Source organism: Arachis hypogaea, chromosome 6 (genome assembly GCF_003086295.3).
Source record: "Arachis hypogaea cultivar Tifrunner chromosome 6, arahy.Tifrunner.gnm2.J5K5, whole genome shotgun sequence".
NCBI classification, from domain to species: Eukaryota; Viridiplantae; Streptophyta; class Magnoliopsida; order Fabales; family Fabaceae; genus Arachis; species Arachis hypogaea.
Window position 1 is genome coordinate 88,838,249 of NC_092041.1, and position 24,386 is coordinate 88,862,634.

A 24,386-nucleotide genomic window follows, 5' to 3' on the forward strand; every position below is an offset into this window, starting at 1 on the left:
CAAGATTATGTTAAACAGCAAACAGAATACCCTGGAGAAGGGATATCCTTGGCATTAAACGCAAGAAAGGGGTGGCAAATGGGCATTTAAATGCCCATGGAGGCAACGAACCTGGTGTTAAACACCAGCCAAGGAGCCATGGCTGGGCATTTAACGCCCAATGATGAGCACTAAGCTTGGCATTAAATGCCAGCCAGGGAGCCCTGACTGGGCTTTTAACGCCCATGAAGGAGGAACCATCTGGCATTTAAATGCCAACAAGACAGCATGGAGGTAACCTCAAAAATCTTATTTTTTCTTCATTCAATCTATCTTATTCAAATTCAATCTTGAAAATTCTTTGATTTTTAAGTCAAATCTTGTTTAAATATTTCAATTTCAATTTAATTTTAAATTTAAAATTTTTTTCTTCAATTCTTTTCAAATCTTTTTCAAAATTTCATATCTTTTTCAACTTGTTTTGAAAATTCTTTCAAAATCTCTTTTTATCTTTAGTAATTCTTATTCACATCTTTTATTAAACTTTGAAATCTTTTTATCTTATCTTTTATGTCTTTTATATCTTGTTCATATTTTTTTCTTATCTTTCAAATTTAACAACTAATCTTTTATATCTTTTTCAAAAATCTTTATCTTTCTTTAATGATTATTTTCGAAATTCCCTCCCCCCTCCCTATATATATGTGTGACCGTGCCCCTCTCCCTCACTCACCACCTCCCATTCGAATTCTATTTCCCTCTTCTCTCCTGCTTCACTTTTCTTCTTCTTCCTTTATTACCTTTTGCTTGAGAACGAGCAATTCTTCTAAGTTTGGTGTGGAAGGAGCCCTGTTCTCTCATCAAGAATTCAATCCCATGGCTCCAAGAAGTGGCAAGACTGCCCCAAAGAACAAGAAAGAAGATAACTCAATAGTTGTTTTCAAACCTATTCGATTCCTTACCAAGCAACATGAAGAACATTATCACAAGATAATGAGTAAAAGGCCAGTAATTCCTGAAGTGGGATTCAAACTAGGAGAAAAAGAATACCCGGAGATCCAAGAGCAAATTCGAAGAAGAGGCTGGGAGATTCTGACTGATCTTCAGTTTAAAGTTGGATACAACATGATCCATGAATTCTATGTAAAAATCTGTTGATGACAGAAAAGCAAAAGAAAGATGGAACATCATTCCATACTTTTCACATTATGGTCAGGGGGGAGATCATGTATTTTTATCTAGATAGGGTGAGAGAGATCTTCAAATTACCCTTGCAAAAGGACAACCCTGAATCATACAATAGAAGGGTGGTAGCCAACCAAAAGCTGGATCAAGTCCTAGAGGACATATGCTTGCTTGGAACTCAATGGATTGAGAATACAAAAGGGCAGCTAAACCAGCTAAAAAGGGCAAAACTCAAGCCAGTTGCTAGAGGATGGTTAGACTTCATTGGGCGTTCTATACTCCCCACAAATAACTGCACTGAAGTCACTATTCCAAGAGCCGTGATGATTCACTGCATCATGATGGGGAATGAGGTAGAAATCCACCAAATAATCTCCCGTGAGATTTACAAGTTGGAAAACATGGTGTCTACTAATGCCATGCTGCCTTATCCAAATCTCATCTTTCGCCTATGCCAAAAGGCTAAGATTCTGATCCACGTGGACAATTTTATTCCAGTTGAAAGCGCAATCACCAAGCAGGTGATGGAGAGTTCCAAGATACAAGAGGATCAACCCAAAAGAAAAGCACCTGAGCCTCCCCAAGAGATCCCTCCAATTGAGTATTGGGACCAGCTGAAAGCATCTGTAATACACTTGCAGAGCACTTTAGATTAGCTCAGAGAGGAGCACAAAGATCAAACTAGCATGATTTGTAAACCGATCAAGGAGCAAGAGAAGTAAGGGTGTGAGATGGAGGAGTTGAAGCGCCAGAAGCTCTCCCCTGAAGAGCCCAGTGTCCCTCAACTTGAAAAGCCCAGCACCTCTCAAGCTGAAGGTTGTTGAGTTTCAACTCTTTGACTATTCCCATTCTCGTTCACAAATTTCCATCCTAATTTAAAGTTACATGATCACCAGTAGTATTTAAGTCTTTATCATTATTTTATGTCTTTTGATTTTTAGAATTAAAATAAGCATTAGTATTAATCAATTTTTTTTCTAAATAGCTATAAATTATTCCTCTTATCATCATTAAACATGAATAAAATAGTAGATTTTTTTAGACGAATTAAAGATGCATAAATTTTTGAGTTCTACAATAAAGAATAGACAATTATTTTGATGTGGTATCATTGCTTTAGTTTTCTGAATGTATGAATAAAAAATGCATATTTGAAGTTGGAATTTTAGGATGCTGGCTCTTTGAAGAATGATGAAAAAGAAAAATTATTATTGATGATCTCAAAAATCCAAAATTTGATTCTTGAAATAAGAAAAAGTAGCAAAAAATGACAAAAATAAAGGAAAAATAATTACTAGCTAGAATAATGGCTGCTAATTTGTATTATTCACGGATAGAAGATCTTATGCTTGAAGTAATTTATTTTTAGAGAAATAATTTGTATTATTCCCAAATAGAAGATCTTATGGCTGCTAATTTATTATAGCAACCTAAATTTTGTTTAGGATAATTTTTATTATTTAAAAAATATTGCATTATATTATTATGTATTTATTTTTATTTTATAATATTTTACTAATTTAATTAAAAATATAGGATTATATATATTTATATTATTAAATATTAGATTTTAGAAAAAAATTATTAATATATATATATATATATATATATATAGAAAATAAAAAAATAATGAGAGACTTAAGGCTACACTTATATACAGTAGTTATAGCATACAAAAAAAATGAAGGACCTAAGGCTACACTTATAAACGGTAGTCATGGTATACAATGTGGCTATGTTTTACAGGTGATGAAGTAGCGTTGAACACTACAAGAAAAGAGAGCTATTTTAACACTTTATTTTTTAACACCATAATTAAATGTCAAAATTAATATATATTTTTAAATATCATAAATGTCAAATTTTCTATGTTTTCTTGATGAATAATTTGACCGTAGAAAATTACTTCTCAATTTTGACACTCATTTGTTTTCAATTTACTCCACTATTTCTCTTCTTCTCCGGGCTCTGTCAATTTTGACATCATACTGCTATCAGTTTGGCATCATACTACTCATTCTTTATCTTCAAAATCTCAATTTATCCTTCAGTTTCAAGATCTCATCTCATTCTTTGTTAAAAAATTTTGTTGAGAATATTTTATGATCAATAAGTATCATAATAAATAGTATTTTTGACGGTTAATAAGTATCACAAAAAATATATTCTCAAATTTTTCGAACAAATTATTTTTGACAGCCAATATTTATCAAAATAAGATTTAAACTTTTTTCACAATCACTTATATGTTAAAAATACAATTTTTGACAAAATTTTTATTAACATATTTTCATAGTTAAAATAGTGTCAAAATTTATTTTTTTGACAAATTTTAATTCTTTTTTTACACATATAACCCTCAAAAACAATCTATATTGTTGTAGTCGAAAAGCGTAGCCTATTCTGATAAAAATGGAAGTTGAAAAGCGTAGCCTTTGATTCTGGACAGCATCACTTGAAAAGCGCACCCTATTTCCAAATGCCAAAAGCATAGCCCTTGGTGCAGAAAAAAGCCTTTGAGAATAGGCAACGGCGGAATAGGCATCCCCACAAAAGCGTCTTCGTAGCTCAAAAAGTGTAATCTTAATATAAGACATCATTTTTTATTTTTAGCTATATTTTTTAAGTGTACCTTAATGGGTGTTTTTCTTGTAGTGTATTGATACAATGCTCATTTATATACACGGCAAGAGTAAAGAATATAATGGTTATATAAGTTGTTATATGATGCATTAGTTTAACCAACTACAAGAACTCTAATTTTGACAAATTTTTTATTCTATATGCTAACACTACAAGGGACACGGGTCTTACCTGCGGTAAAATACTAGCCCTTTTCCAGAGCGTTGCTGATCGAGTGAGCTGCTGCAGTTCTTCATGCGTTTTGATGGTCCGCCTCCAATAGATCCAAATTGGTTGCACTCTTTGTCCCAACCGCATCTAATAACAAGGTGGGAGAAGGTGTTTGTTTCATTAAAGAACCAAAACCAATACATTAAGGTGCGAATAACCTTCCCTCTTTTGGTGCGAACCCTAGCAGAGCATAGCGCCAATCGCAGGTCTCCTGCCACTACCGTCGTGATGTTGTCGGCAGCCTTCCCCCTTGCCCTTGCCCTGCTGTGTGCCCGTTCGCCCCCTCTCCCCTATCTCAGGTTCGTTCTTGTCCCCTCCCCCAATTTAATTTGAGTGGCTATTCATAAATTAATTTGAACATCAATTTCATCCATGTGCCATGTGAACTTTTGGTGTCAAAAGCATGTGAGGAACGATCCTCTCCCTCGTATGTTCCAATTTTCTCCCCCAATTTAGTGAGCAGATTTCATTTTTTTTCCCAATTTCTGAACCCCTGAGTTTTGATATGTTTGTGCTTAGTGCAATTTCATATTCGAATCCAGTTTTGCACTTTCGATTGGATTAAACTAATGTACTTCCTGCATGAATGTGTGGTTGACCAAATTAAATAGAATCCACTTTTAGTAAGCAAGAATATCTGCCATTTTTGTATTTCTGTGTTCCAAGTTTGCTCCTCTATTCAAAGTATGAACCTTCCGAAAATAGCTCTATTTTCATAAGGTTGTGCATAGAGCAACCCTTCTGAAATAGAAACCTAATTATTCTGCTATTTGTTAGAAAGACCAAGTTGAATTGACTAAGTTAGAAATCACATTAGTTTTTGATTGGATTGAATTTTACCAATTTAAAGTGATAGAATAATGTAGTGTAAGAGACACACTTCCTTGTGACTAGGGCAAAATAATTCAGCATGCTCTGTTTTGCTTAATTAATCAATGATAGGGATATATTAAAATGAAGGATATCATAACCAACTTCTAAAATTATAATAACTGAAAGAAAGAAATAGAACATGATAAAAATAAATCATTGGGAGATGGATCACAATTATATTAAACCAGACAGTAGCAATAAGGAGCAGATGGTGGAGCAGAAGGAGTAGTAGTGTAATAGCAAACACAGTTATTATTATTTTGCTTGCATTTCTTGTCATCTTTCTCCTTCAATTCTTGGAACTGAATAATAATAATAATGATGATAATGATGAATAATTTAGTGGTCATAACAACTTCATTAGAGGAACCAAGTCTTGTTATTAACTAATTAAGACCAAAATTGTTAAGACCAATGTTGAAAATTTTTAAACTTAGTAAGTACTTGTTAATAGGGTTGTGTAGAAGACAAAAGAGAAATATCACAAATGGAGGAAATTCAATAGAACTTTCACAATTCATTCCCCTATAGTAGTTGATGCTTTTGTTATTGGTATAAACAATTGTTCTACAAAAGACAATAAGAAATTGCAATATAAATAGCCAATAAAAACAACATAAATGCAGTGATTCAAGTCAAAGGCAACAATACGGAAGGCCAGCAAGAACCTTTCTCTTTCTACAAGTTTTAGATTTTAGACTACTTCAGCTGTGCAATAATGCGACCCATAAACAAAGATGTATATATATTTAATACTAGATACTCATATATCAAAAGGTATGGTCATTGAACAGGGGCCATTCACTTTAATAATCAATTATATATATGTGTCGACCAAAGTAATTAAAATTTATTTTCCTAGGATTGAACAGAGGCCATTCACTTTAATAATCAGTAGAATACCATTCTAAGTGGAGGGAATGTACTGGAGAATCTCCATCTTTCTGTAGGGGGTCCATGTTAATTTGACGCTGCATATATTGATTACTCTTAATTTCTTAGTTTCATCATAACATACACTTCGCTTCTTACCTGTTTGCATAGAGTAAAATATCTCTTGGGCCTTACTATACTTGTCCCATTGCAATCTTCAAAGATTTATAAAATTCTGGTATACAACTGTAGTTGTTGTCGCTTATACAGTTAGATGAATTAGTATTTATGCTGTTAAACCATTTTTGTCTGATTTCTAATTACCAAATCAAACTAGTCAGTTTTGTCTGATTTTTAGAACCATATGTAATAATTTGGATTTTTCTGAGAATTATGATGTTTATGTATTTTATTTAAAATGAAGAGATGATAAAGCATTTTGTGAATTTTTGGCTTTTCTTGTCTTCATGGTAGACCAAGTGAAAGTGACTTGTACATTACTGCAAAAGGTTTTATCTTCTTTTCTATTATTAGAACAATTGATAACAAGTTAATGGAATTCGTATAACCCAAAAACCATACCTCTGACTTACTGATGTGCATTAAGTCTATTTTCTTAATTTATTACATCTTTATGGTCATTTTTGGCTGCACAAGAATAAATATATTTTTAGTTACTTTCACATGCATGTGATCACATATGACACTTCCATCGTATAATGTTATGGGGGGATATTAACCACATATATATATAGCAAGCTAGTTACTACAAAATTGGAAGCTTTATGTGCAAATTTAAGGTTTAAAGTGGTCCTGCACACTTTATTCAAGGCCAAGTAGTTATACAGCATTATTAATTACAAGTATATTAATTATTAAATGTTAAATTGATTTATTTTTAATTTAACTAGTACATTATATTGTAATACTATATTAATTTCTCATTTTATTATTTCTCACATTAATATAATATTTCTCTTTTTTTCTTTTTCTTTTTTAAGAAAGAAATTTTATTTTCCATTTCAAATATTTGGCATTGGACCCAGAGTTTCTTTCTTCCAGTAATTTTATTTGAAAGTGCAGAATTTTTCAATGAGTAAGCAAATTTCTCATATTTTTCTGTTAGCTGTGTATTATCCTGGACTAGTAAATGTGTGTTTTATTACTCGGTTTAACCGTCAATCTCCCATTCTATATCAAGTGTTAATTCATCACTTTTTTCTCGTGGTCTGACTTTGTTTTATGATTTGTCGCCGTTTTATTTTTTCATTAAACTAGCTATCGATAAGAGTTGGATTTCAAAGTCCCGAGTTGGTGCAGAATATAAGAACGGTTTGACCAGATTCTTAGATTTTGCATTTGCCAATGCATCATCCGATGGGATGATACGTTGTCCATGTCCGAAGTGTGGCTTCCGCCTCTTTCAAAATAGAGAGGATGTGTTTGATCATTTGGTCATAAACCCTTTCCCGTCTAGTTACACATTTTGGATCCATCACGGTGAGAAATGCGGGTCGAGCACTCTTGTGACGGACAAGAAGATCAATCTGAATAAAATTTCAACGCCCCGATGCTTGAAATGGTCCAGGAGGCATTCAACTTCTCAGGACTTCCCGGCCACGAAGAAGACTCAGAGAATGAACACGACGGCGGCGCTATGGATGAGTTGCCTTATATAGAAAATGAACCTAGTCGAGAGACCCGAAACTTTCACGACCTACTCGAAGATGGGGAGCAAGAGTTATACCCAGGATGTTCAAAGTTCTCTGAGTTATCCTTCTTGGTGAGGCTCTATCACATAAAGTCCATGTGCGGAGTGAGTGATAAGGTCTTCGGAATGATTTTGGAGTTGCTCGCGGACGCCTTTGAGCATGCCCAGATTCCATCCACTGTGCACGATGCCAAGAAAGTCATAAGAAAACTAGGTCTCGCATACAAGAAGATAGATGCATGTCCAAATGACTACATGCTATACCAGGGCAACGACCAAGAGCTAACCAAATGCAAGTAGTGTGGGAGATCGAGATGGAAGCATAAGACTAAGAAGAACTCTGGGGTGAAGATCAATATGGTTGTCAAGAAGAACAGCAAACCACAGGTGGCGAAGATTCTTTGTTACTTTCCCCTTATTCCACGATTGCAGATATTATATATGTCTAGTAAGACAGCCGTTGACATGCTGTGGCATAAGAGAGGTCCTAACTCTGATGGTTTGTATAGGCATCCAAGGGACGCCGAGACATGGAAGTCATTTGACATACGATATTCCGACTTCTCTCGTGATCTGCGCCGTGTTCGCCTAGCACTAGCTAGCGATGGCTTTAACCCTTTTGGGAACATGAGCTCGAAGTACTCAATTTGGCCCGTGGTTCTTATCCCGTATAACATGTCACCCTGGTTTTACATGAAATCCACTTCGTTTATCCTCAATTTGGCCCGTGGTTCTTATCCCGTATAACATGCCGCCCTGGTTTTACATGAAACCCACTTCGTTTATCCTCTCTATGATTATTGCTGGTCCTAAAATGCCTGGAAATGACATAGATGTGTACCTAGAGCCGTTGATCACTGAGTTGAAGCAATTATGGAGGGGTGTTGAAACTTATGATGCAGTCGAGAAAAAAACCTTTAAGATGCATGCAGCGTTGATGTGGACAATCCGTTATTTTGCAGGCTTGGGGAACTTATCTGGGTGGAACACGTACGGTGGGAGAGCATGTCCTGCGTGCAATTTGGATGTTCAAACTAACTGCCTTACACACAAACAGAAATGGTGTTTCATGGGTCATCGTCACTTTCTGAATCATGACCACAAATACAGAAAAGACCGGTACTCCTTTGATGGAAAGATAGAGGATAGAGGTTTGGTGCGCGAAATTGTGAACAATACTTTTTCACAACTCTCATAATCCCCGGTCATGAACCCCAAAAACTTGGTGTTCAATACCATGGCATTACACAACTTCGCACAACTAACCAGCAAGTGCACTGGGTCGTCCAAGTAATAAACCTTACGCGAGTAAGGGTCGATCCCACGGAGATTGTTAGTATTGAAGCAAGCTATGGTTATCTTGTAAATCTTAGTCAGGCAAACTCAAATGGTAATGGTGATGAACGAAAATAACACAAAGGTAAAGATAGAGATACTTATGTAATTCATTGGTAGGAACTTCAGATAAGCGCATGAAGATGCCTTCCCTTCCGTCTCTCTACTTTCCTACTGTCTTCATCCAATCCTTCTTACTCCTTTCCATGGCAAGCTTAAGCAAGGGTTTCACCGTTGTCAGTGGCTACCTCCCATCCTCTCAGTGAAAGCGATTGCATATGCTCTGTCACAGCATAGCGGAATTCATCTGTCGGTTCTCAATCAGACCGGAATAGAATCCAGTGATTCTTTTGCGTCTGTCACTAACGCCCCGCCTTCAGGAGTTTGAAGCACGTCACAGTCATTCAATCATTGAATCCTACTCAGAATACCACAGACAAGGTTAGACCTTCCAGATTCTCTTGAATGCCGCCATCAGTTCTCGCCTATACCACGAAGACTCTGATCTCACGGAATGGTTGGCTCGTTTGTCAGACGAGCACTCAGTTGTCAGGCGATCAACCATGCATCGTGCAATCAAGAATCCAAGAGATATTCACTAGAGCCTTGGTTGCTTGTAGAACAGAAGTGGTTGTCAGTCACCTTGTTCATAGGTGAGAATGATGATGAGTGTCACGGATCATCACATTCATCAAGTTGAAGAATAAGTTATATCTTGGATAAAGAACAAGCGGAATTGAATGGAAGAACAATAGTAATTGCATTAATACTCGAGGTACAGCAGAGCTCCACACCTTAATCTATGGTGTGTAGAAACTCCACCGTTGAAAATACATAAGAACAAGGTCTAGGCATGGCCGTGAGGCCAGCCTCCCAATGATCTAAGAACTAGATGTCCAAAGATGATCAAAGGATCAAAAATAATCCCAAGATCCCAAGATGAAAATACAATAGTCAAAGGTCCTACTTATAGAAAACTAGTAGTCTAGGGTGTACAGAGATGAGTAAATGACATAAAAATCCACTTCCGGGCCCACTTGGTGTGTGCTTGGGCTGAGCATTGAAGCATTTTTCGTGCAGAGACTCTCCTTGGAGTTAAACGCCAGCTTTAGTGCCAGTTTGGGCGTTTAACTCCCATTTGGGTGCCAGTTCCAGCGTTTAACGCTGGGATTCCTGAGGGTGACTTTGAACGCCGGTTTGGGCCATCAAATCTTGGGCAAAGTATGGACTATCATATATTGCTGGAAAGCCCAGGATGTCTACTTTCCACCGCCGTTGAGAGCGCGCCAATTGGGCTTCTGTAGCTCCAGAAAATCCACTTCGAGTGCAGGGAGGTCAGAATCCAACAGCATCTGCAGTCCTTTTTAGTCTCTGAATCAGATTTTTGCTCAGGTCCCTCAATTTCAGCCAGAAAATACCTGAAATCACAGAAAAACACACAAACTCATAGTAAAGTCCAGAAAAGTGAATTTTAACTAAAAACTAATAAAAATATACTAAAAACTAACTAGATCATATCAAAAACATACTAAAAATAATGCCAAAAAGCATACAAATTATCCGCTCATCACAACACCAAACTTAAATTGTTGCTTGTCCTCAAGCAACTGAAAATCAAATAAGATAAAAAGAAGAGAATATACTATAGACTCCAAATTATCAATGAAACTTAGCTCCAAATTAGATGAGCGGGACTAGTAGCTTTTTGCCTCCGAACAGTTTTGGCATCTCACTTTATCCTTTGAAATTCAGAATGATTGGCTTCTTTAGGAACTCAGAATCCAGATAGTGTTATTGATTCTCCTAGTTAAGTATGATGATTCTTGAACACAGCTACTTATTGAGTCTTGGCCGTGGCCCAAAGCACTCTGTCTTCCAGTATTACCACCGGATACATACATGCCACAGACACATAATTGGGTGAACCTTTTCAGATTGTGACTCAGCTTTGCTAAAGTCCCCAATTAGAGGTGTCCAGGGTTCTTAAGCACACTCTTTTTGCCTTGGATCACAACTCTTATTTCTTTCTTTTTCTTTCCCTATTTTTTTTTGGTATTCACTGTTTTTTTTTCTTTTTTGTATTCACTGCTTTTTCTTGCTTCAAGAATCATTTTGATGATTTTTCAGATCCTCAGTAACATGTCTCCTTTTTCATCATTCTTTCAAGAGCCAACAATTTTAACATTCATGAACAACAAATTCAAAAGACATATGCACTGTTCAAGCATACATTCAGAAAACAAAAAGTATTGTCACCACATCATACTAATTAAGCTAGTTTTAAAGATGAATTTGAAATCCTGTACTTCTTGTTCTTTTGTAATAAAAACAGTTTTCATTTAAGAAAGGTGATGGATTCATATAACTTTAAGGCATAGACACTAAGACACTAATGATCATAAGACACAAACATTGACAAACATAAGCATATAAATTCGAAAAACAAGAAAATAAAGAACAAGGAGATTAAAGAACGGGTCCACCTCAGTGATGGCGGCTTGTTCTTCCTCTTGAAGGTCTTATGGAGTGCTTGAGCTCCTTAATGTCTCTTCCTTGTCTTTGTTGCTCCTCTCTTAGTTGTCCCATGTTGGAACTCAATTCTCCTAGGGAGGTGTTAATTTGCTCCCAATAGTCCTGTGGAGGAAGGTGCATCCCTTGAGGCATCTCAGGGATCTCATGATGAGAGGGGTCTCTTGTTTGCTTCATCCTTTTCTTTGTGATGGGCTTGAGGTCATGCCTTCTCAGTTGAACCGGCTTCCCTCTTGAGTTTCTCTTCCATTGAGCGCCTTCTTCACAAATGTCTGTGAGGACTTGGTCCAACCCTTGATCAAGGTTGACCCTTCTTCATGGCCACAACTTCATAGAAGTGGTCTTGATGCACCCTTGAGATGAATCTCTCCATCTCCCATGACTCGGAGGTGAAAGCTTTTGCCTTCCCTTTCCTCTTTCTAGAGGTTTCTCCGGCCTTGGATGCCATAAATGGTTATGGAAAAATGAAAAGCAACGCTTTTACCACACCAAACTTAAAAGGTTTGCTCGTCCTCGAGCAAAAGAAGAAAGAAGAGAGTAGAAGAAGAAGAAATGGAGGAGAGGGAGATGGCTTTGTGTTTCGGCCATTATGGGTGGGTTTGGGTGGGGAAGTGGTTTGAATTTGGATGGTGAGGTAAGTGGGGTTTTATGAAGAGGTATTGGGGTGATTGGTGAATGGGTGAAGAAGAGAGAGGGTGGTGGGGTTGGTGGGGATCCTGTGGGGTCCACAGATCCTTAGGTGTCAAGGAAAAGTCATCCCTGCACCAAATGGCATTCAAAAACACGTTTTGAGCCAATTCTGGCGTTAAACGCCGGACTGGTGCCCATCTCTGGCGTTTAACGCAGCATCTTGCCCCCTTTCTGGCGTTTAACGCCAGTCTGGTGCCCCTTTCTGGCGTTAAACGCTCAGAATGGTGCCAGACTGGGCGTTAAACGCCCACCAGCTAACCTCACTGGCGTTTAAACGCCAGTGGGTGCGTCCTCCAGGGTGTGCTGTTTTTCTTCCTGTTTTTCATTCTGTTTTTGCTTTTTTCATGGATTTTGTGACTTTTTATGATCATCAACCTACAAAAGAGATAAAATAACAAAAGAAAATAATTAATTATAAAACATTGGGTTGCCTCCCAACAAGCGCTTCTTTAATGTCATTAGCTTGACAGAGGACTCTCATGGAGCCTCAGAAATGCTCAGAACCGTGTTGGAACCTCCCAACACCAAACTTAGAGTTTGAATGTGGGGGTTCAACACCAAACTTAGAGTTTGGTTGTGGCTTCCCAACACCAAACTTAGAGTTTGACTGTGGGGGCTCTTTTTGGCTCTGTTTTGAGAGAAGCTCTTCATGCTTCCTCTCCATGATGACAGGGGGATATCCTTGGGCCTTAAACACCAAGGATTCTTCATTCACTTGAATGATCAACTCTCCTCTATCAACATCAATCACAGCCTTTGCTGTGGCTAGGAAGGGTCTGCCAAGGATGATGGATTCATCCATGCACTTCCCAGTCTCTAGGATTATGAAATCAGTAGGGATGTAATGGTCTTCAACCTTTACCAGAACATCCTCTACAAGTCCATAGGCTTGTTTTCTTGAGTTGTCTGCCATCTCTAGTGAGATTTTTGCAGCTTGCACCTCAAAGATCCCTAATTTCTCCATTACAGAGAGGGGCATGAGGTTTACACTTGACCCTAAGTCACACAAGGCCTTCTTGAAGGTCATGGTGCCTATGGTACAAGGTATAGAAAACTTCCCAGGATCCTGCCTCTTTTGAGGCAGTTTCTGCCTAGACAAGTCATTCAGTTCTTTGGTGAGCAAAGGGGATTCATCCTCCCAAGTCTCATTTCCAAATAACTTATCATTCAGCTTCATGATTGCTCCAAGGTATTTGGCAACTTGCTCTTCAATGACATACTCATCCTCTTCAGAGGAAGAATACTCATCAGAGCTCATGAATGGCAGAAGTAAGTCCAATGGAATCTCTATGGTCTCATTTTGAGCCTCAGATTCCCATGGTTCCTCATTGGGGAACTCACTGGAGGCCAGTGGACGTCCAGTGAGGTCTTCCTCAGTGGCGTTCACTGCCTCTTCTTCCTCCCAGAATTCGGCCATGTTGATGGCCTTGCACTCTCCTTTTGGATTTTCTTCTGTATTGCTTGGGAGAGTACTAGGAGGGAGTTCAGTAATTTTCTTGCTCAGCTGACCCACTTGTCCTTCCAAATTCCTAATGGAGGACCTAGTTTCAGTCATGAAACTTTGAGTGGTTTTGATTAGATCAGAGACCATGGTTGCTAAGTCAGAGGTATTCTGCTTAGAACTCTCTGTCTGTTGCTGAGAAGATGATGGAAAAGGCTTGCTATTGCTAAACCTGTTTCTTCCACCATTATTGTTATTGAAACCTTGTTGAGGTCTCTGTTGATCCTTCCATGAAAGATTTGGATGATTCCTCCATGAAGGATTGTAGGTGTTTCCATAGGGTTCTCCCATGTAATTCACCTCTTCTATTGAAGGGTTCTCAGGATCATAAGCTTCTTCCTCAGATGAAGCTTCCTTAGTACTGCTTGGTGCATTTTGCATTCCAGACAGACTTTGAGAAATCAAATTGACTTGTTGAGTCAATATTTTGTTCTGAGCCAATATGGCATTCAGGGTGTCAATCTCAAGAACTTCTTTCTTCTGACTAGTCCCATTGTTCACAGGATTTCTTTCAGAAGTGTACATGAATTGGTTATTTGCAACCATTTCAATCAGTTCTTGAGCCTCAGTAGGTGTCTTCTTCAGATGAAGAGATCCTCCAGAAGAGCTATCCAAGGACATTTTGGACAGTTCAGAGAGACCATCATAGAAAATACCTATGATGCTCCATTCAGAAAGCATGTCAGTGGGACACTTTCTGGTTAATTGTTTGTATCTTTCCCAAGCTTCATAGAGGGATTCTCCTTCCTTCTGTCTGAAGGTTTGGACTTCCACTCTAAGCTTACTCAATTTTTTGAGGTGGAAAGAACTTTGCCAAGAAGGCATTGACTAGCTTTTTCCAAGAGTCCAGGCTTTCTTTAGGTTGAGAGTCCAACCATGTTCTTGCTCTGTCTCTTACAGCAAAAGGGAATAGCATAAGTCTGTAGACCTCAGGGTCAACCCCATTAGTCTTGACAGTGTCACAGATTTGCAAGAACTCAGCTAAAAACTGATGGGGATCTTCCAATGGAAGTCCATGGAACTTGCAATTCTGTTGCATTAGAGAAACTAATTGAGGCTTAAGCTCAAAGTTGTTTGCTCCAATGGCAGGGATAGAGATGCTTCTCCCATAGAAGTCGGGAGTAGGTGCAGTAAAGTCACCCATCACCTTCCTTGCATTGTTGGCATTATTGTTGTTTTCGGCAGCCATGAGTTCTTCTTCTTTGAAGAATTCATTCAGGTTCTCTAAAGAGAGTTGTGCTTTGGCTTCTCTTAGCTTTCTCTTCAAGGTCCTTTCAGGTTCAGGATCAGCCTCAACAAGAATGCCTTTGTCTTTGCTCCTGCTCATAAGAAAGAGAAGAGAACAAGAAAGTGTGAAATCCTCTATGTCACAGTATAGAGATTCCTTTAGGTGTCAGAGGAAAAGAAGAGTAGAAGACAGAAGTAGAAAACTCGAACTTAACAAAGGAGATGGAGTTCGAATTTTGCATTAAGGGATAGTGTTAGTCCATAAATAGAAGGATATGAGAAGGAGGGAAGTAATTTTCGAAAATTAAGTGAAAAATTTTGAAAACATTTTTGAAAAACATTACTTAATTTTCGAAAATGAAAATGGAAAAGAAATCAAGTGATTTTTGAAAAAGATTTTGAAATTAGAAATCAAAAAGATTTGATTGAAAACTATTTTGAAAAAGATGTGGTTAAGAAGATATGATTGGTAAAAAAAAATGTGATTGAGAAGATATGATTTGAAAAACATTTTAAAAAGATTTGGTTTGAAAATTAAAAACTTGACTAACAAGAAAAGATATGATTCAAACATTAAACCTTTCTCAACAGAAAAGGTAACATACTTGAAATGTTGAATCAAATCATTAATTGATAGTAAGTATCTTTAAAAATGGAAAGAAATTGGTTTTGAAAAAGATTTGATTGAAAAATTGATTTGAAAAAGATTTGATTTTGAAAAGATTTTGAAAACTTAGAAAAAATTTGATTTGAAAACAAAATCTTCTCTTCTAGCCATCCTGGCGTTAAACGCCCAGAATGGTGCACATTCTGGCGTTTAACGCCCAAAATACTACCCTTTTGGGCGTTAAACGCCCAACCAGGTATCCTGGCTGGCGTTTAAATGCCAGTCTGTCCTTCTTCACTGGGCGTTTTGAACGCCCAGCTTTTTCTGTGCAATTCCTCTGCTGTATGTTCTGAATCTTCAATTCTCTGTATTATTGACTTGAGAAGACACAAATAAAAAATATTTTTGGATTTTTAATGATCAAAATGCAATTAAAATCAAATAACAATGCATGCAAGACACCAAACTTAGCAGTTTGTATACTACTGACACTAACAAAATGAAAATGCATATGAGACACTCGAAACACTCAAGTCAATTGAATTCAAAGATCAGAGCACGAAAATTATCAAGAATTACTTGAAAATCCTTAAGACACATGAATGAATGCATGCAATTGACACCTAACTTATGATGAGACACTAGACTCAAACAAGAAATATTTTTGGATTTTATGATTTTTCTGAATTTTTTTTGTGTTTTTCGAAAATTAAGTGGAAAAAGGTATCAAAATTCTTAATAAGAATTCCAGGAATCAGTGCAATGCTAGTCTAAGACTCCAGTCCAGGAATTAGACATGGCTTCACAGCCAGCCAAGCTTTCAAAGAAAGCTTCGGTCCAAAACACTAGACATGGCCAGAGGCCAGCCAAGCCTTAGCAGATCATTGCTCCAAAAGCAAGATTGATAAAAATCAACAAGCTTTTGTGGTGATAAGTTGAAACCTCGGTCCAATGAAATTAGACATGGCTTCTCAGCCAGCCAGATTTCAACAAATCATCATGAAACTCTAGAATTCATCTTCAAGAATTTCGAAAAAAAAATAAATACCTAATCTAAGCTACAAGATGAACCGTCAGTTGTCCAAACTAGAACAATCCCTGGCAATAACGCCACTAACTTGGTGTTGTTGCCAGATCTTGGCACTGATGTTACCAAAAGCTTGCTCAAAACTTGAACAATCCCCGGCAACGGCGCCAAAAACTTGGTGCGCGAAATTGTGAACAATACTTTTTCACAACTCTCATAATCCCCGGTCATGAACCCCAAAAACTTGGTGTTCAATACCATGGCATTACACAACTTCGCACAACTAACCAGCAAGTGCACTGGGTCGTCCAAGTAATAAACCTTACGCGAGTAAGGGTCGATCCCACGGAGATTGTTAGTATTGAAGCAAGCTATGGTCATCTTGTAAATCTTAGTCAGGCAAACTCAAATGGTAATGGTGATGAACGAAAATAACACAAAGGTAAAGATAGAGATACTTATGTAATTCATTGGTAGGAACTTCAGATAAGCGCATGAAGATGCCTTCCCTTCCGTCTCTCTGCTTTCCTACTGTCTTCATCCAATCCTTCTTACTCCTTTCCATGGCAAGCTTAAGCAAGGGTTTCACCGTTGTCAGTGGCTACCTCCCATCCTCTCAGTGAAAGCGATTGCATATGCTCTGTCACAGCATAGCGGAATTCATCTGTCGGTTCTCAATCAGGCCGGAATAGAATCTAGTGATTCTTTTGCGTCTGTCACTAACGCCCTGCCTTCAGGAGTTTGAAGCACGTCACAGTCATTCAATCATTGAATCCTACTCAGAATACCACAGACAAGGTTAGACCTTCCGGATTCTCTTGAATGCCGCCATCAGTTCTCGCCTATACCACGAAGACTCTGATCTCACGGAATGGTTGGCTCGTTTGTCAGACGAGCACTCGGTTGTCAGGCGATCAACCATGCATCGTGCAATCAAGAATCCAAGAGATATTCACTAGAGCCTTGGTTGCTTGTAGAACAGAAGTGGTTGTCAGTCACCTTGTTCATAGGTGAGAATGATGATGAGTGTCACGGATCATCACATTCATCAAGTTGAAGAACAAGTGATATCTTGGATAAAGAACAAGCGGAGTTGAATGGAAGAACAATAGTAATTGCATTAATACTCGAGGTACAGCAGAGCTCCACACCTTAATCTATGGTGTGTAGAAACTCCACCGTTGAAAATACATAAGAACAAGGTCTAGGCATGGCCGTGAGGCCAGCCTCCCAATGATCTAAGAACTAGATGTCCAAAGATGATCAAAGGATCAAAAATAATCCCAAGATCCCAAGATGAAAATACAATAGTCAAAGGTCCTACTTATAGAAAACTAGTAGTCTAGGGTGTACAGAGATGAGTAAATGACATAAAAATCCACTTCCGGGCCCACTTGGTGTGTGCTTGGGCTGAGCATTGAAGCATTTTTCGTGCAGAGACTCTCCTTGGAGTTAAACGCCAGCTTTAGTGCCAGTTTGGGCGTTTAACTCCCATTTGGGTGCCAGTTCCAGCGTTTAACGCTGGGATTCCTGAGGGTGACTTTGAACGCCGGTTTGGGCCATCAAATCTTGGGCAAAGTATGGACTATCATATATTGCTGGAAAGCCCAGGATGTCTACTTTCCAACGCCGTTGAGAGCGCGCCAATTGGGCTTCTGTAGCTCCAGAAAATTCACTTCGAGTGCAGGGAGGTCAGAATCCAACAGCATCTACAGTCCTTTTTAGTCTCTGAATCAGATTTTTGCTCAGGTCCCTCAATTTCAGCCAGAAAATACCTGAAATCACAGAAAAACACACAAACTCATAGTAAAGTCCAGAAAAGTGAATTTTAACTAAAAACTAATAAAAATATACTAAAAACTAACTAGATCATATCAAAAACATACTAAAAACAATGCCAAAAAGCATACAAATTATCCGCTCATCAAGGATCGCTTATTAGAGTCTCTGGTAGAGATATTATCCGGCAGTTAGAGGGTGTGCATGTCCAATTTGGCAAGGTGCAATCGGTTACGGGGAAAAGGACACGCGAACAGCAAACTCCCATTCAAGACGACACTCCTTGGAAGAAGAGGAGTATATTCTTTGAGCTGCCATATTGGGAGAATAATGAATTGCGTCACAACCTTGATGTCATGCACATAGAGAAGAATGTGTGCGACAACATAGTATTCACCATAATGGAGATGATTTTTCCTCCTTCTTTTTTCACAGTGATGGTTCACTTGACAGTGCATCTAGTCAAGGAGGTGCGTCTCGGTGGCCCAGTGCATTATCGGTGGATGTACCCAATTAAACAGTAATTAATCAAACAAAATTATCAATTTTGCCCTTAATTAGTGCTCATGACACATGTTATATTCCCAAAGGTACCTATGCCGTCTCAAGCAGTACGTGCGTAACAGATCACAACCAGAGGGCTCAATTGCAGAGGAATACTTATCTGAGGAGATTCTCGTATTCTGTTCAAGGTACTTAGATAATGTCGAGAGTAGGATTAATCGACCATTCCGTGTTGACGATCGACCACGTGAAGTCATGCCTGATGAGAGTGCAACCATGTTCCCAGAGGTTGGAAAGGCAGTCGGGGCTGCTTCTTTTTACACCCTCACACCAGCTGAAAAATTACAAGCTCACCGTCATGTATTGGTCAATTTCCTGGCCGTGGAAAAATATCTTGAGTAAGTGCATTTGAAAGTATCTACTTCGTATGATTTTCTATAGTTGGAGAACCTGACATGACATTTTTGTGACGTTTCTAGTGAGTTTAGGGTGATCACAAAGAGAAAGTTATGAAGTAGGACAAGGTCACAGTCTCACATATACAGTGTTGTGCACAGAGAATTTTTCGATTGGTTCAAGCGTAAGGTGAATCGTGGTATCATTTATACACATACATATTAATAATGGTGTCATATTATTCGTATCCCAAGATAATGAATATTCAATTTGTTCACTGCCAAGTTACATTGGGAAGCAGCATGCACCCGAACGAATTGCAGTGGCTTGCATGTGGGCCCAATGTTCAAGTTAGCCGGTATACATCTTACAACGTAATTGGATTTAAGTTTAAAACCCTCTTGAGAGAGGAAGGGTTGAAAACCCAAAATAGTGGGGTGTATGTCACTTCTGACACTAGGAGTTACACAAGCAAGCGCAATAGTAATGTTGCTATTGGTAGCGTCTCGTATTACAAAAAACTAGTGGACATCATTGAGTTAAATTACAGTGGTCAATTCACAGTCGTCTTGTTTAGATGTGTCTGGGCAAACACCACATCTGGCAGAGGTATAAAACAAGACTCTTTGGGATACACAGTAGTTAACTTCTCTCATCCAATTTATACCGGTGATCGAGAAGATGATGAACCGTACATTCTTACATCTGAGGCTCGCCTAGTATACTATGTCAAGGATGACGCTGATAAAGAATGGAGTGTGGTAGTCCATGTGAACCCAAGGGACATGTTTGAAATGGATGAAGATATAGGACAGTGTAATTTCGAATTTTCTCCCCCAACCGATCCTGACTGGGTTGGCTGAGTTTGACATCAAAGGGTTGTCATTGAGACGGGACGACGATTTGGAAGAACCAACCACTGATGCCATCGATAATTGCGACGAGGCTGCCTATATATAGATGTCTTCAAATACTAATTCTGGACATGTGCGCTATTTTTATAGTGTATATCACTGTTGAGGGTTATAAGATTGCATAAATATTAATTAACAACTAGCATATAATAGATTCTTAGAACTTGGATACACCTAATGTATATTCATACTTATTTACAATTAATTTACCTAGCGAATGTGATTTTTTAAACATATGTTGTGCTCAATTTATTGAATCAAGTAAGATGTTACTAGATTGTAATTGACACTATATATTGATTGACATGATCTTTTTTGTCAGGAAAATTGGAAGAGAGGGACCTCTTTCTTTGTGCCTCTAGCATCTTGTTTTGCAAGGCGATGATTGAGGCCTCCCTATTCTCTTTACTAGAGCACGCAAGGTCATTCGCAAGAGACCTGTGGTTCAACACGTTGCCTATTCAGTCATGGCTGGACACATTCTCAGCACACAGGCGCTTATCTGATGCTATTACTATTGCGAGTGGGGATATTAGGACGGTAAATTATCATGTGTCTGCCCGTATAAAGGCTGCTTGGCTTTATCTCAACCTACCATAGCAAATCCAGATGTTTTATTGTCTTTAATTAAAAGACACTTTCAAAAGGGGCTAACATATTTAAAAAAATGGACATATTTCAACTTGGTTGGCTTTTTTTTCTTTCGAATTTGGTTCAAGTTATATTTCATACTAATTCCACTTATATTAATAATTAATAACTTTAAATAGAATAATAATTAAATTGGTACCTAACAATATTTATATGTATAAATTAGTCTTGAATAAAATCTTTTTTTGACAAATTACTCTCTTTTTAAAATGTTAGATAAATTAATTTTGAATAAAATAAAAAATCAAAATAGTCTTAAATACTTCTTAAAAATTAATATATACTTAACAAAATAATATGTTCGTTAAGTATTTATGTTTTTTGTAATTTTTTTATTAATAACCTATAATACTTTTAAAAACATTACCAAAAAAAAACATATTCAACACAGATGTACAAAAACGTATTTTTATTTAACTATTTTTATATTTTATATAAAAATATTATTTATATACTTAAATTAGTTAATAAAATTAACATAAATATTTTTTTATAAATATATAAATAAGAAACTAATATATTCGTTAAGTATTTATTTTTTATTGTAATTTTTCTTTCAATACCTACTAATACTTTTAAAAAAATTACAAAAAACCAAAAAACACAAACTTAAATTTTAAATTAGATAAGCCACCGCCCCTTAAATCCTTATTTTTTCCCTAATACCAATAATCCTTATTGTAGCTTGCTTCGTCCAGGTTTCTCTCCTCCACGTCCATCTTTGCGGTTTGCCAACGTCCTAGAGCCCCTTCTCTCACTGCCCGATCTTCAGTGGTTCCTCTCTCACCCTCACTCCAGTCATCCCACTGCAGGTAAGTACGATTAATCCTAGTTCCTCCCTTCAATATTCACAGCATTCAACTTAGGTAATGCTATTAACGACAATATGTTTAGTTTGCATTTAATATGTAAGGGTCCCTAGAAATTCATTAGACTGAATGGAACTCCTTAGCAATCTTATCAAATCTTTGATTAAATTGATTGTCCATAAAAATTCATGTTTGATTATCCAAATTTAAAGTAGGCCTACAAATGTTCCAAGTTCCAACATCTTAGTTCAACTAATTGATTGTAACTTTTTTGGAACTCTATTCTATTATATCTAAGTATGATATTTTTTCAATTTGTTAAACATGCTACTTATAAGTTCCAAGCTTAAAATTAACTTCCAATAGTGCAGAATATTACTATGGTTCTAGGCATTATAGAGAAATTGTGAGTACATCAATGTTTTTTTTATGCCTAACATATTTGATTTCCTTGTTAATATACTCTTTTAACTGATGTACTCATGTACTCTCGTATTTTTCGAATGCAGTTGGGAAAGATGATAATTTATATTATGATGTACATGTTAATTGTTATTACTGCGCTATTTCCGGCTTACTAATTTTTTTATCTAAGCTATATTCGGATTAATAAAAATGATACATGAATAATTATATTTATTCTTAAATAATTGAATAATTATATTTAACATAAATTAATAATTTGATTCTAGGAATTATATAGAAATTGTGAATACATCAATATTTTTTTATGTCCCACGTATTTAATTTCTTTGTTAACATGGTCTTTCAACTCATGTACTCATGTACTCATGTACTCATGTAACTGGGATATGCTGGTGTCCTTTTTGTATGTTAATTTATATTATTATGTACATATTAATTGTTATTACTTTGTTTTAATCCGAATACAGTTGGGAAAGATGCCCCAAATAGGTCGTTTCACGAACAAAGTCCGTGTAGACACAGCATGTCAGCAGCCTCAAGTGGGAGGTCATGCGGCTTCAACTTCGCAAAGAGCAGACTGCCCAATTCCGCCGTCCAGTGGCAATAGTGCCCCCGCATCCTCGTCTTTATGCCTCTTTCATCCGCCCCGAACCGAACCACTGCCTGCTCCACAAGCTTCCACGAATGATGTTCAAAACTCGGAGCCAGACGCCGAAGAGGTAGACCCAGAGGTAGATGAGGTAGATTCTTTTAACTAACATGTTGATAATCTTTTTGCTGCATCGGATGCGCAAGAGACGCAAGACCACAGAATTTTGGGATGTTAAAACAATTGGTATAAGAGAACTTATTTAATTCTATTTTTCATTGCCCTATTTTTCTATGATGTATTCGCAGCTTGACTCCAATGGTAGCTAACTAAGAATTAATATGTTTTACAGAATTCGATGGCACAATCAAACAGGTCAAACTGAGTGTGAAAGAAGCTATGAAGCCACCTAACGGAAGAAAGGTCGTACTCAGGTTTAACAGTGCACTGCAACCAGTTGGGGATGAAGCAGGTCTACTGAGCGACGTTATGGGACTGCTAGGATCTGACTACACCAAATTCCCAATCTGCGAGAGGGACTAGAGAAAGGTTCGCACCAGGGACAAGGTCTATAATGAAATAGTAAAGGTAAAATGTTATTTTTATTTCTTCGTACCATTCCAAACTCATACTTTGAACACTACTCACAGCTTAATTTTAATGTTGCAGGAAATGTTCCATTTTGAAGAAGATAGTAGAGAAATTATAAAGCGTACAATATTCAAAATGCTAGGAAGGGCTTGGAAGGAAACGAGGAATAGATTATACCATCACTTCTATGACCAAGAACTTTCACTTGAAGAAAATATTGAAAACCGCCCAGATGAAATTACTGAGGACCATTGGAGATGGTTTCTCGATTATCGCCATAGCGACGAGACACATGTCATATAGTTTTGTTTCATAACAGAAAAAGTCCATTTATGTCACATTGAGTTAGTCAGAACTAGTGTCCAATAACTCTTAATTTGTTGGCATGACAGGAGATTTGTAAGAAAAATATTGAGAATCGATCAAAGCAGCTTTACACCCACACCGGCGGATCAAAAAGCTTGGCTAGGTGCGGAGAAGAAGAGGTAATCCAATTTTGGGAATGTTTTTGAATTATTTGTTCTTATACTTAATACTTTGTCATGGTTATTGGTACAGTCAGAACGACAAGGGAGGAGAGTTGGTAGAGGAGAGTTGTGTCTCTTAACGCACAAAAGATCTAATGGGACCTATATCCATGATGCAACTCGCGCTATTAGAGTAAGTAATGTCTTAAGAATCAGAAAGTAGTGTCTCCTATGTTTTAGTTTTTAAAATTTTATTGGAAGTTTGTGCGGTTAGCGACTTGCTAATAAATGTTTATAATTGCTCATCTATGTGTGTAGGAAAGAATTGAGGCTATTGAGCAACGTGATGAATTCTCTAGACTGTTGTCTCAGAATGATTCGCTTGCTCAAGCTCTCGGAAAGGAGCACCCAGGTAGGATGCGTGGCATGGGGTTGAGGCCGACTTCTAGTCAAGTCTTCGGTATGAATTTCCATAAGCCGATCAATGATTTTGAAAGGGAGGAAACCCAAAGGATGCTACTTGAACTACAAGCAGAGTTGGCAGCAGAGAAATTGAAAAGGAAGGCAGTGGTGGATGAAGTAGCAGCCGAGAAGACCAAAAGACAGGCAGTGGAGGATGAAGTAGTAGCTGGGAAGGTCAGGATGCAGGCAATGAAAAGTGCTTTGATATGTCTACTTCAAGGGCAAGGTAGGAAGCTGCCATCAGATGTCGCTGCATGGATGAGTGCATTGGAGGGACAGAATAGAAAGTAGATCTTAGGATTATGGAACCTTTTCTTCTTTCAGTTATAGACTTTTATGTTCTTGATTATGCAACTCTTAGTAAGGAGTACAGTAATAATTATATTAATTAAATTAATGGTTTTGCTA

General features: G+C 37.5%; 1 long non-coding RNA gene across 12 annotated transcripts; it reads left to right on the top strand.

Moving 5' to 3' along the window:
- Nucleotides 1-3,905: 3,905 nt before the first annotated feature.
- Nucleotides 3,906-24,386, top strand: LOC112696873 (uncharacterized). 12 transcript variants are annotated; one of them, XR_003810869.2, is made up of 9 exons: nt 3,906-4,115; nt 4,205-4,316; nt 20,306-20,523; nt 21,333-21,446; nt 22,337-22,704; nt 22,811-23,046; nt 23,128-23,534; nt 23,608-23,709; nt 23,835-24,386. It is a non-coding gene; the product is annotated as an uncharacterized lncRNA (long non-coding RNA). The 12 variants fall into 12 exon arrangements; XR_011862445.1 differs by having other exon boundaries at nt 3,906-4,316; nt 21,319-21,446; XR_003810868.2 differs by having other exon boundaries at nt 3,906-4,316.